Source organism: Cucurbita maxima, unplaced genomic scaffold (genome assembly GCF_002738345.1).
Source record: "Cucurbita maxima cultivar Rimu unplaced genomic scaffold, Cmax_1.0 Cma_Scf00037, whole genome shotgun sequence".
In the NCBI taxonomy this organism is placed as follows: Eukaryota; Viridiplantae; Streptophyta; class Magnoliopsida; order Cucurbitales; family Cucurbitaceae; genus Cucurbita; species Cucurbita maxima.
Genome location: NW_019272053.1, coordinates 1 through 12,500, shown reverse-complemented (window position 1 = coordinate 12,500; position 12,500 = coordinate 1). Strand labels below are relative to the sequence as shown.

Below are 12,500 nucleotides of genomic sequence, written 5' to 3'. Positions count from 1 at the left end.
CCCGGGTCTCCTGGGTGAAAGCCAGATATCCTAACCGCTGGACGACAACGGAAGAATTATTATATATGAAAAAAACAAGAAACTCGAGAAGAGAGAATAATTGAAAATGGTAAAAAAAAATAAAATAGTTCCATTGCCGAAAATCAAACTCGGGTCTCTTTAGTGAAAGTCAGATATCCAAACCGCTGGACGACAACGGAAGAATTGTTATGTGTGAAAAAAAAAACAAGAAACTCGAGAAGAGGGAATAATTGAACATTGCAAAAAAATAAATAAATAAAATAGTTCTGGTGTCGAGAATCGAACCCGTGTCCTCTGGGTGAAAGCCAAATTTCCTAATCGATGAACGAAAACATAAGAATTGTCATGTGTAAAAAAGGAATTCGAACTAGAGTCTCTTGGGTGAAAGTCAGATATCCTAACCGCTCGAAGAAAACAGAAAAATTTTTATGTGTGAAAAAAACAAGAAACTCGAGAAAAGAGAATAATTGAAAATTTCATAAATAAAATGGTTCCGTTGCCGGGAATCGAACCCGGGTCTCCTGGGTGAAAGCCAGATATCCTAACCGCTGGACGACAACGGAAGAATTATTATATATGAAAAAAACAAGAAACTCGAGAAGAGAAAATAATTGAAAATGGTAAAAAAAAATAAAATAGTTTCATTGCCGGAAATCAAACTCGGGTCTCTTTAGTGAAAATCAGATATCCTAACCGCTGGACGACAACGGAAGAATTGTTATGTGAGAAAAAAAAAAAACAAGAAACTCAGGAAGAGGGAATAATTGAACATTGCAAAAATAAATAAATAAAATAATTCTAGTGTCGAGAATCGAACCCGTGTCCTCTGGGTGAAAGCCAAATTTCCTAATCGTTGAACGACAACATAAGAATTGTTATGTGTAAAAAAAAGCAAGCAACTCGAGAAGATAGAAAATTGAAAATTAGAAAAAAAAAAATAAATAAAAATTTACGTTGCTGGGATTCGAACTCGAGTCTCTTGGGTGAAAGTCAGATATCCTAACCGCTGGACGACAACGGAAGAATTCTTATATATGAAAAAAACAAGAAACTCGAGAAGAGGGAATAATTGAACATTGCAAAAATAAATAAATAAAATAATTCTAGTGTCGAGAATCGAACCCGTGTCCTCTAGGTGAAAGCCAAATTTCCTAATCGCTGAACGACAACATAAGAATTGTCATGAGTAAAAAAAAGCAAGCAACTCGAGAAGAGAGAATAATTGAAAATTTCATAAATAAAATCGTTCCGTTGTCGGGAATTGAACCCGGGTCTCCTGGGTGAAAGCCAGGTATCCTAACCGCTGGACGACAACGGAAGAATTATTATATATGAAAAAAACAAGAAACTCGAGAAGAGGGAATAATTGAACATTGCAAAAATAAATAAATAAAATAATTCTAGTGTCGAGAATCGAACCCGTGTCCTCTAGGTGAAAGCCAAATTTCCTAATCGCTGAACGACAACATAAGAATTGTCATGAGTAAAAAAAAGCAAGCAACTCGAGAAGAGAGAATAATTGAAAATTTCATAAATAAAATGGTTTCGTTGCCGGGAATCGAACCCGGGTCTCCTGGGTGAAAGCCAGGTATCCTAACCGCTGGACGACAACGGAAGAATTGTTATGTGTAAAAAAAAAAGCAAGCACCTCGAGAAGAGAGAAAATTGGAAATTGGAAAAAAAAAAAATAAATAAAAAGTTTCGTTGCTGGAATTCGAACTCGAGTCTCTTGGGTGAAAGTCAGATATCCTAACCGCTCGAAGACAACAGAAAATTTTTTGTGTGAAAAAAACAAGAAACACTCGATAAAAGAGAATAATTGAAAATTTCATAAATAAAATGGTTCCGTTCCCGGGAATTGAACCCGGGTCTCCAGGGTGAAAGCCAGATATCCTAACCGCTGGACGACAACGGAAACGGAAGAATTGTTATATATAAAAAAAACAAGAAACTCGAGAAGAGAGAATAATTGAAAATGGTAAAAAAAAATAAAATAGTTTCATTGCCGGAAATCAAACTCGGGTCTCTTTAGTGAAAATCAGATATCCTAACCGCTTGACGACAACGGAAGAATTGTTATGTGTGAAAAAAAAAAACAAGAAACTCGAGAAGAGGGAATAATTGAAAATTGCAAAAAAATAAATAAATAAAATAGTTCTGGTGTCGAGAATCGAACCCGTGTCCTCTCAGTGAAAGCCAAATTTCCTAATCGCTGAACGACAACATAAGAATTGTTATGTGTAAAAAAAAGCAAGCAACTCGAGAAGATAGAAAATTGAAAATTAGAAAAAAAAAATAAATAAAAATTTACGTTGCTGGGATTCGAACTAGAGTCTCTTGGGTGAAAGTCAGATATCCTAACCGCTCGAAGACAACAGAAAAATTTTTATGTGTGAAAAAAAACAAGAAACTCGAGAAAAGAGAATAATTGAAAATTTCATAAATAAAATGGTTTCGTTGCCGGGAATCGAACCCGGGTCTCCTGGGTGAAAGCCAGATATCCTAACCGCTGGACGACAACGGAAGAATTCTTATATATGAAAAAAAAAAAGAAACTCGAGAAGAGAGAATAATTGAAAATGGTAAAAAAAAATAAAATAGTTTCATTGCCGGAAATCAAACTCGGGTCTCTTTAGTGAAAATCAGAAATCCTAACCGCTGGACGACAACAGAAGAATTGTTATGTGAGAAAAAAAAAAACAAGAAACTCAGGAAAAGGGAATAATTGAACATTGAAAAAATAAATAAATAAAATAATTCTAGTGTCGAGAATCGAAGAGAAGATAGAAAATTGAAAATTAGAAAAAAAAATAAATAAAAATTTACGTTGCTGGGATTCGAACTCGAGTCTCTTGGGTGAAAGTCAGATATCCTAACCGCTCGAAGACAACAGAAAAATTTTTATGTGTGAAAAAAAACAACAAACTCGATAAAAGAGAATAATTGAAAATTTCATAAATAAAATCGTTCTGTTGCCGGGAATTGAACCCGGGTCTCCTGGGTGAAAGCCAGATATCCTAACCGCTGGACAACAACGGAAGAATTATTATATATGAAAAAAACAAGAAACTCGAGAAGAGAAAATAATTGAAAATGGTAAAAAAAAATAAAATAGTTCCATTGCCGAAAATCAAACTCGGGTCTCTTTAGTGAAAGTCAGATATCCAAACCGCTAGACGACAACGAAAGAATTGTTATGTGTGAAAAAAAAAAACAAGAAACTCGAGAAGAGTGAATAATTGAACATTGCAAAAAAAATAAATAAATAAAATAGTTATGGTGTCGAGAATCGAACCCGTGTCCTATGGGTGAAAGGCAAATTTCCTAATCGCTGAACGACAACATAAGAATTGTTATGTGTAAAAAAAAGCAAGCAACTCGAGAAGAGAGAAAATTGGAAATTGGAAAAAAAATAAATAAATAAAAAGTTTCGTTGCTGGAATTCGAACTCGAGTCTCTTGGGTGAAAGTCAGATATCCTAACCGCTCGAAAACAACAGAAAAATTTTTGTGTGAAAAGAACAAGAAACTCGAGAAAAGAGAATAATTGAAAATTTCATAAATAAAATGGTTCCGTTGCCGGGAATCGAACCCGAGTCTCCTGGGTGAAAGCCAGATATCCTAACCGCTGGACGACAACGGAAGCGGAAGAATTATTATATATAAAAAAAACAAGAAACTCGAGAAGAGAGAATAATTGAAAATGGTAAAAAAAATTAAAATAGTTTCATTGCCGGAAATCAAACTCGGGTCTCTTTAGTGAAAGTCAGATATCCAAACCGCTGGACAACAACGGAATTATTGTTATGTGTGAAAAAAAAAACAAGAAACTCGAGAAGAGGGAATAATTGAACATTGCAAAAAAATAAATAAATAAAATAGTTCTGGTGTCGAGAATCGAACCCATGTCCTCTGGGTGAAAGCCAGATATCCTAACCGCTGGACGACAACGAAACCAGAAGAATTGTTATATATAAAAAAAACAAGAAACTCGAGAAGAGAGAATAATTGAAAATGGTAAAAAAAAATAAAATAGTTTCATTGCCGGAAATCAAACTCGGGTCTCTTTAGTGAAAGTCAGATATCCAAACCGCTGGACGACAACGGAAGATTTGTTATGTGTGAAAAAAAAAAAACAAGAAACTCGAAAAGAAGGAATAATTGAACATTGCAAAAAAATAAATAAATAAAATAGTTCTGGTGTCGAGAATCGAACCCGTGTCCTCTAGGTGAAAGCCAAATTTCCTAATCGCTGAACGACAACATAAGAATTGTCATGAGTAAAAAAAAACAAGCAACTCGAGAAGAGAGCAAATTGGAAATTGGAAAAAAAATAAATAAATAAAAAGTTTCGTTGCTGGAATTCGAACTCGAGTCTCTTGGGTGAAAGTCAGATATCCTAACCGTTCGAAGACAACAGAAAAATTTTTATGTGTGAAAAAAACAAGAAACTCGAGAAAAGAGAATAATTGAAAATTTCATAAATAAAATGGTTCTGTTGCCGAGAATCGAACTCGGGTCTCCTGGGTGAAAGCAAAATATCCTAACCGCTGGACGCAACGAAAGAATTGTTATATATAAAAAAAACAAAAACTCGAGAAGAGAGAATAATTGAAAATGGTAAAAAAAAATAAAATAGTTTCATTGCCGGAAATCAAACTCGGGTCTCTTTAGTGAAAGTCAGATAACCAAACCGCTGGACGACAACGAAAGAATTGTTATGTGTGAAAAAAAAAACAAGAAACTCGAGAAGAGGGAATAATTGAATATTGCAAAAAAATAAATAAATAAAATAGTTATGGTGTCGAGAATCGAACCCGTGTCCTCTAGGTGAAAGGCAAATTTCCTAATCGCTGATCGACAACATAAGAATTGTTATGTGTAAAAAAAAGCAAGCAACTCGAGAAGAGAGAAAATTGGAAATTGGAAAAAAAATAAATAAATAAAAAGTTTCGTTGCTGGAATTCGAACTCGAGTCTCTTGGGTGAAAGTCAGATATCCTAACCGCTCGAAGACAACAGAAAAAATTTTGTGTGAAAAAAACAAGAAACTCGAGAAAAGAGAATAATTGAAAATTTCATAAATAAAATGGTTCCGTTGCCGGGAATAGAACCCGGGTCTCCTGGGTGAAAGCCAGATATCCTAACCGCTGGACGACAACGGAAGAATTCTTATATATGAAAAAAACAAGAAACTCGAGAAGAGAGAATAATTGAAAATGGTAAAAAAAAATAAAATAGTTCCATTGCCGGAAATCAAACTCGGGTCTCTTTAGTGAAAGTCAGATATCCAAACCGCTGGACGACAACGGAAGAATTGTTATGTGTGAAAATAAAACAAGAAACTCGAGAAGAGGGAATAATTGAACATTGCAAAAAAATAAATAAATAAAATAGTTATGGTGTCGAGAATCGAACCCGTGTCCTCTGGGTGAAAGGCAAATTTCCTAATCGCTGAACGACAACATAAGAATTGTTATGTGTAAAAAAAAGCAAGCAACTCGAGAAGAGAGAAAATTGGAAATTGGAAAAAAAATAAATAAATAAAATAGTCCTGGTGTCGAGAATCGAACCCGTGTCCTCTAGGTGAAAGGCAAATTTCCTAATCGCTGATCGACAACATAAGAATTGTTATGTGTAAAAAAAAGCAAGCAACTCGAGAAGAGAGAAAATTGGAAATTAGAAAAAAAAAAAAAAAATTTCGTTGCTGGAATTCGAACTCGAGTCTCTTGGGTGAAAGTCAGATATCCTAACCGCTGGACGACAACGGAAGAATTCTTATATATGAAAAAAACAAGAAACTCGAGAAGAGGGAATAATTGAACATTGCAAAAAAATAAATAAATAAAATAGTTATGGTGTCGAGAATCGAACCCGTGTCCTCTGGGTGAAAGGCAAATTTCCTAATCGCTGAACGACAACATAAGAATTGTTATGTGTAAAAAAAAGCAAGCAACTCGAGAAGAGAGAAAATTGGAAATTGGAAAAAAAATAAATAAATAAAAAGTTTCGTTGCTGGAATTCGAACTCGAGTCTCTTGGGTTAAACTCAGATATCCTAACCGCTCGAAGACAACAGAAAAATTTTTGTGTGAAAAAAACAAGAAACTCGAGAAAAGAGAATAATTGAAAATTTCATAAATAAAATGGTTCCGTTGCCGGGAATCGAACCCGGGTCTCCTGGGTGAAAGCCAGATATCCTAACCGCTGGACGACAACGGAAGCGGAAGAATTATTATATATAAAAAAAACAAGAAACTCGAGAAGAGAGAATAATTGAAAATGGTAAAAAAAAATAAAATAGTTTCATTGCCGGAAATCAAACTCGAGTCTCTTTAGTGAAAGTCAGATATCCAAACCGCTGGACGACAACGGAATTATTGTTATGTGTGAAAAAAAAAACAAGAAACTCGAGAAGAGGGAATAATTGAACATTGCAAAAAAATAAATAAATAAAATAGTTCTGGTGTCGAGAATCGAACCCGTGTCCCCTAGGTGAAAGCCAAATTTCCAAATCGCTGAACGACAACATAAGAATTGTCATGTGTAAAAAAAAGCAAGCAACTCGAGAAGAGAGAAAATTGGAAATTGGAAAAAAAACAAATAAATAAAAAGTTTCGTTGCTGGAATTCCAACTCAGTCTCTTGGGTGAAAGTCATATATCCTAACCGCTCGAAGACAATAGAAAAAATTATATGTGTGAAAGAAACAAGAAACTCGAGAAAAGAGAATAATTGAAAATTTCATAAATAAAATGGTTACATTGCCGGGAATCGAACCCAGGTCTCTTGGGTGAAAGCCAAATATCCTAACCGCTGGACGACAACAAAAGAATTGTTATATATAAAAAAAAAAAAGAAACTCGAGAAGAGAGAATAATTGAAAATGGTAAAAAAAAAAAAAAATAGTTCCATTACCGAAAATCAAACTCGGGTCTCTTTGTTGAAAGTCAGATATCCTAACCGCTGGGCGACAACGGAAGAATTGCTATGTATGAAAAAAAAAACAAAAAACTCGAGAAGAGGGAATAATTGAAAATTGCAAAAAAATAAATAAATAAAATAGTTCTGGTGTCGAGAATCAAACCCATGTCCTCTGGGTGAAAGCCAAATTTCCTAATCGCTGAACGACAACATTAGAATTGTTATGTGTAAAAAAAGGCAAGCAACTCGAGAAGAGAGAAAATTGGAAATTGGAAAATAAATAAATAAATAAAAAGTTTCGTTGCTGGGATTCGAACTCGAGTCTCTTGGGTGAAAGTCAGATATCCTAACCGCTCGAAGACAACAAAAAAATTTTTGTGTGAAAAAAACAAGAAACTCGAGAAAAGAGAATAATTGAAAATTTCATAAATAAAATGGTTTCGTTGAGGGGAATCGAACCCGAGTCTCCTGGGTGAAAGCAAGATATCCTAACCGCTGGACAACAATGGAAGAATTATTATATATGAAAAAAACAAGAAACTCGAGAAGAGAGAATAATTGAAAATGGTAAAAAAAAATAGAATAGTTCCATTGCCGGAAATCAAACTCGGGTCTCTTTAGTGAAAGTCAGATATCCAAACCGCTGGACGACAACGGAAGAATTGTTATATGTGAAAAAAAAAACAAGAAACTCGAGAAGAGAGAATAATTGAACATTGCAAAAAAATAAATAAATAAAATAGTTATGGTGTCGAGAATCGAACCCGTGTCCTCTGGGTGAAAGGCAAATTTCCTAATCGCTGAACGACAACATAAGAATTGTTATGTGTAAAAAAAAGCAAGCAACTCGAGAAGAGAGAAAATTGGAAATTGGAAAAAAAATAAATAAATAAAAAGTTTCGTTGCTGGAATTCGAACTCGAGTCTCTTGGGTGAAAGTCAGATATCCTAACCGCTCGAAGACAACAGAAAAATTTTTGTGTGAAAAAAACAAGAAACTCGAGAAAAGAGAATAATTGAAAATTTCATAAATAAAATGGTTCCGTTGCCGGGAATCGAACCCGGGTCTCCTGGGTGAAAGCCAGATATCCTAACCGCTGGACGACAACGGAAGCGGAAGAATTATTATATATAAAAAAAACAAGAAACTCGAGAAGAGAGAATAATTGAAAATGGTAAAAAAAAATAGAATAGTTCCATTGCCGGAAATCAAACTCGGGTCTCTTTAGTGAAAGTCAGATATCCAAACCGCTGGACGACAACGGAAGAATTGTTATATGTGAAAAAAAAAACAAGAAACTCGAGAAGAGAGAATAATTGAACATTGCAAAAAAATAAATAAATAAAATAGTTATGGTGTCGAGAATCGAACCCGTGTCCTCTAGGTGAAAGGCAAATTTCCAATTCACTGAACGACAACATAAGAATTGTTATGTGTAAAAAAAAGCAAGCAACACGAGAAGAGAGAAAATTGGAAATTGGAAAAAAAATAAATAAATAAAAAGTTTTGGGTGAAAGTCAGATATCCTAACCGCTCAAAGACAACAGAAAAAATAAAATGGTTCTGTTGCCGGGAATCGAACTCGGGTCTCCTGGGTGAAAGCCAGATATCCTAACTGCTGGACGACAACGGAAGCAGAAGAATTGTTATATATAAAAAAAACAAGAAACTCGAGAAGAGAGAATAATTGAAAATAGTAAAAAAAAATAAAATAGTTTCATTGCCGGAAATCAAACTCGGGTCTCTTTAGTGAAAGTCAGATATCCAAACCGCTGGACGACAAGGGAAGAATTGTTATGAGTGAAAAAAAAAAAAAAAACAAGAAACTCAGGAAGAGGGAATAATTGAACATTGCAAAAAAATAAATAAATAAAATAGTTCTGGTGTCGAGAACCGAACCCGTGTTCGACGGGTGGAAGCCAGATATCCTAACCGCTGGACGACAACGAAACCAGAAGAATTGTTATATATAAAAAAAAACAAGAAACTCGAGAAGAGAGAATAATTGAAAATGGTAAAAAAAAATAAAATAGTTTTATTGCCGGAAATCAAACTCGGGTCTCTTTAGTGAATTGAAAATGGTAAAAAAAAATAAAATAGTTTTATTGCCGGAAATCAAACTCGGGTCTCTTTAGTGAAGGTCAGATATCCAAACCGCTGGACGACAACGGAAGATTTGTTATGTGTGAAAAAAAAAAACAAGAAACTCGAAAAGAAGGAATAATTGAACATTGCAAAAAAATAAATAAATAAAATAGTTCTAGTGTCGAGAATCGAACCCGTGTCCTCTAGGTGAAAGCCAAATTTCCTAATCAAATAAAATAGTTCTAGTGTCGAGAATCGAACCCGTGTCCTCTAGGTGAAAGCCAAATTTCCTAATCGCTGAACGACAACATAAGAATTGTCATGAGTAAAAAAAAGCAAGCAACTCGAGAAGAGAGAAAATTGGAAATTGGAAAAAAAATAAATAAATAAAAAGTTTTGTTGCTGGAATTCGAACTCGAGTCTCTTGGGTGAAAGTCAGATATCCTAACCACTCGAAGACAACAGAACAATTTTTATGTGAGAAAAAAACAACAAACTCGAGAAAAGAGAATAATTGAAAATTTCATAAATAAAATGGTTCCGTTGCCGGGAATCGAACCCGGGTCTCTTGGGTGAAAGCCAGATATCCTAACCGCTGGACGACAACGGAAGAATTCTTATATATGAAAAAAAAAAGAAACTCGAGAAGAGAGAATAATTGAAAATGGTAAAAAAAAATAAAATAGTTTCATTGCCGGAAATCAAACTCGGGTCTCTTTAGTGAAAGTCAGATATCCAAACCGCTGGACGACAACGGAAGAATTGTTATGTGTGAAAAAAAAAAACAAGAAACTCGAGAAGAGGGAATAATTGAACATTGCAAAAAAAATAAATAAATAAAATAGTTATGGTGTCGAGAATCGAACCCGTGTCCTCTGGGTGAAAGGCAAATTTCCTAATCGCTGAACGACAACATAAGAATTGTTATGTGTAAAAAAAAGCAAGCAACTCCAGAAGAGAGAAAATTGGAAATTGGAAAAAAAATAAATAAATAAAAAGTTTCGTTGCTGGAATTCGAACTCAAGTCTCTTGGGTGAAAGTCAGATATCCTAACCGCTCGAAGACAACAGAAAAAATTTTGTGTGAAAAAAACAAGAAACTCGAGAAAAGAGAATAATTGAAAATTTCATAAATAAAATGGTTCCGTTGCCGGGAATCGAACCCGGGTCTCCTGGGTGAAAGCCAGATATACTAACCGCTGGACGACAACGAAAGAATTATTATATATGAAAAAAACAAGAAACTTGAGAAGAGAGAATAATTGAAAATGGTAAAAAAAAATAAAATAGTTCCATTGCTGGAAATCAAACTCGGGTCTCTTTAGTGAAAGTCAGATATCCAAACCGCTGGACGACAACGGAAGAATTGTTATGTGTGAAAAAAAAAACAAGAAACTCGAGAAGAGGGAATAATTGAACATTGCAAAAAAAATAAATAAATAAAATAATCCTGGTGTCGAGAATCGAACCCATGTCCTCTAGATGAAAGCCAAATTTCCTAACCGCTGAACGACAACATAAGAATTGTTATGTGTAAAAAAAAGCAAGCAACTCGAGAAGAGAGAAAATTGGAAATTGGAAAAAAAATAAATAAATAAAAAGTTTCGTTGCTGGAATTCGAACTCGAGTCTCTTGGGTGAAAGTCAGATATCCTAACCGCTCGAAGACAACAGAAAAAATTTTGTGTGAAAAAAACAAGAAACTCGAGAAAAGAGAATAATTGAAAATTTCATAAATAAAATGGTTCCGTTGCCGGGAATCGAACCCGGGTCTCCTGGGTGAAAGCCAGATATCCTAACCGCTGGACGACAACGGAAGAATTATTATATATGAAAAAAACAAGAAACTTGAGAAGAGAGAATAATTGAAAATGGTAAAAAAAAATAAAATAGTTCCATTGCCGGAAATCAAATTCGGGTCTCTTTAGTGAAAGTCAGATATCCAAACCGCTGGACGACAACGGAAGAATTGTTATGTGTGAAAAAAAAAACAAGAAACTCGAGAAGAGGGAATAATTGAACATTGCAAAAAAATAAATAAATAAAATAGTTATGGTGTCGAGAATCGAACCCGTGTCCTCTGGGTGAAAGGCAAATTTCCTAATCGCTGAACGACAACATAAGAATTGTTATGTGTAAAAAAAAGCAAGCAACTCGAGAAGAGAGAAAATTGGAAATTGGAAAAAAAATAAATAAATAAAAAGTTTCGTTGCTGGAATTCGAACTCGAGTCTCTTGGGTGAAAGTCAGATATCCTAACCGCTCGAAGACAACAGAAAAATTTTTGTGTGAAAAAAACAAGAAACTCGAGAAAAGAGAATAATTGAAAATTTCATAAATAAAATGGTTCCGTTGCCGGGAATCGAACCCGGGTCTCCTGGGTGAAAGCCAGATATCCTAACCGCTGGACGACAACGGAAGAATTATTATATATGAAAAAAACAAGAAACTCGAGAAGAGAGAATAATTGAAAATGGTAAAAAAAAATAAAATAGTTCCATTGCCGGAAATCAAACTCGGGTCTCTTTAGTGAAAGTCAGATATCCAAACCGCTGGACGACAACGGAAGAATTGTTATGTGTAAAAAAAAAAACAAGAAACTCGAGAAGAGGGAATAATTGAACATTGCAAAAAAATAAATAAATAAAATAGTTATGGTGTCGAGAATCGAACCCGTGTCCTCTGGGTGAAAGGCAAATTTCCTAATCGCTGAACGACAACATAAGAATTGTTATGTGTAAAAAAAAGCAAGCAACTCGAGAAGAGAGAAAATTGGAAATTGGAAAAAAAATAAATAAATAAAAAGTTTCGTTGCTGGAATTCGAACTAGAGTCTCTTGGGTGAAAGTCAGATATCCTAACCGCTCGAAGACAACAGAAAAATTTTTGTGTGAAAAAAACAAGAAACTCGAGAAAAGAGAATAATTGAAAATTTCATAAATAAAATGGTTCCGTTGCCGGGAATCGAACCCGGGTCTCCTGGGTGAAAGCCAGATATCCTAACCGCTGGACGACAACGGAAGCGGAAGAATTATTATATATAAAAAAAACAAGAAACTCGAGAAGAGAGAATAATTGAAAATGGTAAAAAAAAATAAAATAGTTTCATTGCCGGAAATCAAACTCAGGTCTCTTTAGTGAAAATCAGATATCCTAACCGCTGGACGACAACGGAAGAATTGTTATGTGAGAAAAAAAAAAACAAGAAACTCAGGAAGAGGNCGAGTCTCTTGGGTGAAAGTCAGATATCCTAACCGCTCGAAGACAACAGAAAAATTTTTGTGTGAAAAAAACAAGAAACTCGAGAAAAGGGAATAATTGAAAATTTCACAAAAAAACAAGAAACTCGAAAAAAGGGAATAATTGAAAATTTCATAAATAAAATGGTTCCGTTGCCGGGAATCGAACCCGGGTCTCCTGGGTGAAAGCCAGATATCCTAACCGCTGGACGACAACGGAAGAATTATTATATATGAAA

General features: G+C 34.6%; 18 non-coding genes across 18 annotated transcripts in view; all 18 read right to left on the bottom strand.

The window, feature by feature from the left end:
• The window catches only part of TRNAE-UUC, a 72-nt gene extending 20 nt beyond the window's left edge, over positions 1–52 (bottom strand). The window contains exon 1 of the tRNA in view: positions 1–52. This exon is cut by the window's left edge and continues 20 nt beyond it. This is a non-coding gene — a tRNA (tRNA-Glu).
• Positions 53–512: 460 nt separating this feature from the next.
• TRNAE-UUC lies at positions 513–584 on the bottom strand. The gene has a single exon. It is a non-coding gene; the product is annotated as a tRNA-Glu (tRNA).
• A 683-nt stretch (positions 585–1,267) lies between these two features.
• TRNAE-UUC lies at positions 1,268–1,339 on the bottom strand. The gene has a single exon. It is a non-coding gene; the product is annotated as a tRNA-Glu (tRNA).
• A 225-nt stretch (positions 1,340–1,564) lies between these two features.
• TRNAE-UUC lies at positions 1,565–1,636 on the bottom strand. The gene has a single exon. It is a non-coding gene; the product is annotated as a tRNA-Glu (tRNA).
• A 228-nt stretch (positions 1,637–1,864) lies between these two features.
• TRNAE-UUC lies at positions 1,865–1,936 on the bottom strand. Its single transcript has one exon. It is a non-coding gene; the product is annotated as a tRNA-Glu (tRNA).
• A 537-nt stretch (positions 1,937–2,473) lies between these two features.
• Positions 2,474–2,545, bottom strand: TRNAE-UUC. Its single transcript has one exon. It is a non-coding gene; the product is annotated as a tRNA-Glu (tRNA).
• Positions 2,546–2,988: 443 nt separating this feature from the next.
• Positions 2,989–3,060, bottom strand: TRNAE-UUC. Its single transcript has one exon. It is a non-coding gene; the product is annotated as a tRNA-Glu (tRNA).
• Positions 3,061–3,591: 531 nt separating this feature from the next.
• TRNAE-UUC lies at positions 3,592–3,663 on the bottom strand. The gene has a single exon. It is a non-coding gene; the product is annotated as a tRNA-Glu (tRNA).
• A 1,449-nt stretch (positions 3,664–5,112) lies between these two features.
• TRNAE-UUC lies at positions 5,113–5,184 on the bottom strand. The gene has a single exon. It is a non-coding gene; the product is annotated as a tRNA-Glu (tRNA).
• Positions 5,185–6,168: 984 nt separating this feature from the next.
• On the bottom strand, positions 6,169–6,240 carry TRNAE-UUC. Its single transcript has one exon. It is a non-coding gene; the product is annotated as a tRNA-Glu (tRNA).
• Positions 6,241–6,776: 536 nt separating this feature from the next.
• On the bottom strand, positions 6,777–6,848 carry TRNAE-UUC. The gene has a single exon. It is a non-coding gene; the product is annotated as a tRNA-Glu (tRNA).
• Positions 6,849–7,980: 1,132 nt separating this feature from the next.
• TRNAE-UUC lies at positions 7,981–8,052 on the bottom strand. Its single transcript has one exon. It is a non-coding gene; the product is annotated as a tRNA-Glu (tRNA).
• A 1,512-nt stretch (positions 8,053–9,564) lies between these two features.
• On the bottom strand, positions 9,565–9,636 carry TRNAE-UUC. Its single transcript has one exon. It is a non-coding gene; the product is annotated as a tRNA-Glu (tRNA).
• Positions 9,637–10,167: 531 nt separating this feature from the next.
• On the bottom strand, positions 10,168–10,239 carry TRNAE-UUC. Its single transcript has one exon. It is a non-coding gene; the product is annotated as a tRNA-Glu (tRNA).
• A 530-nt stretch (positions 10,240–10,769) lies between these two features.
• Positions 10,770–10,841, bottom strand: TRNAE-UUC. The gene has a single exon. It is a non-coding gene; the product is annotated as a tRNA-Glu (tRNA).
• Positions 10,842–11,370: 529 nt separating this feature from the next.
• Positions 11,371–11,442, bottom strand: TRNAE-UUC. Its single transcript has one exon. It is a non-coding gene; the product is annotated as a tRNA-Glu (tRNA).
• A 529-nt stretch (positions 11,443–11,971) lies between these two features.
• On the bottom strand, positions 11,972–12,043 carry TRNAE-UUC. The gene has a single exon. It is a non-coding gene; the product is annotated as a tRNA-Glu (tRNA).
• A 366-nt stretch (positions 12,044–12,409) lies between these two features.
• On the bottom strand, positions 12,410–12,481 carry TRNAE-UUC. The gene has a single exon. It is a non-coding gene; the product is annotated as a tRNA-Glu (tRNA).
• Positions 12,482–12,500: the final 19 nt, after the last annotated feature.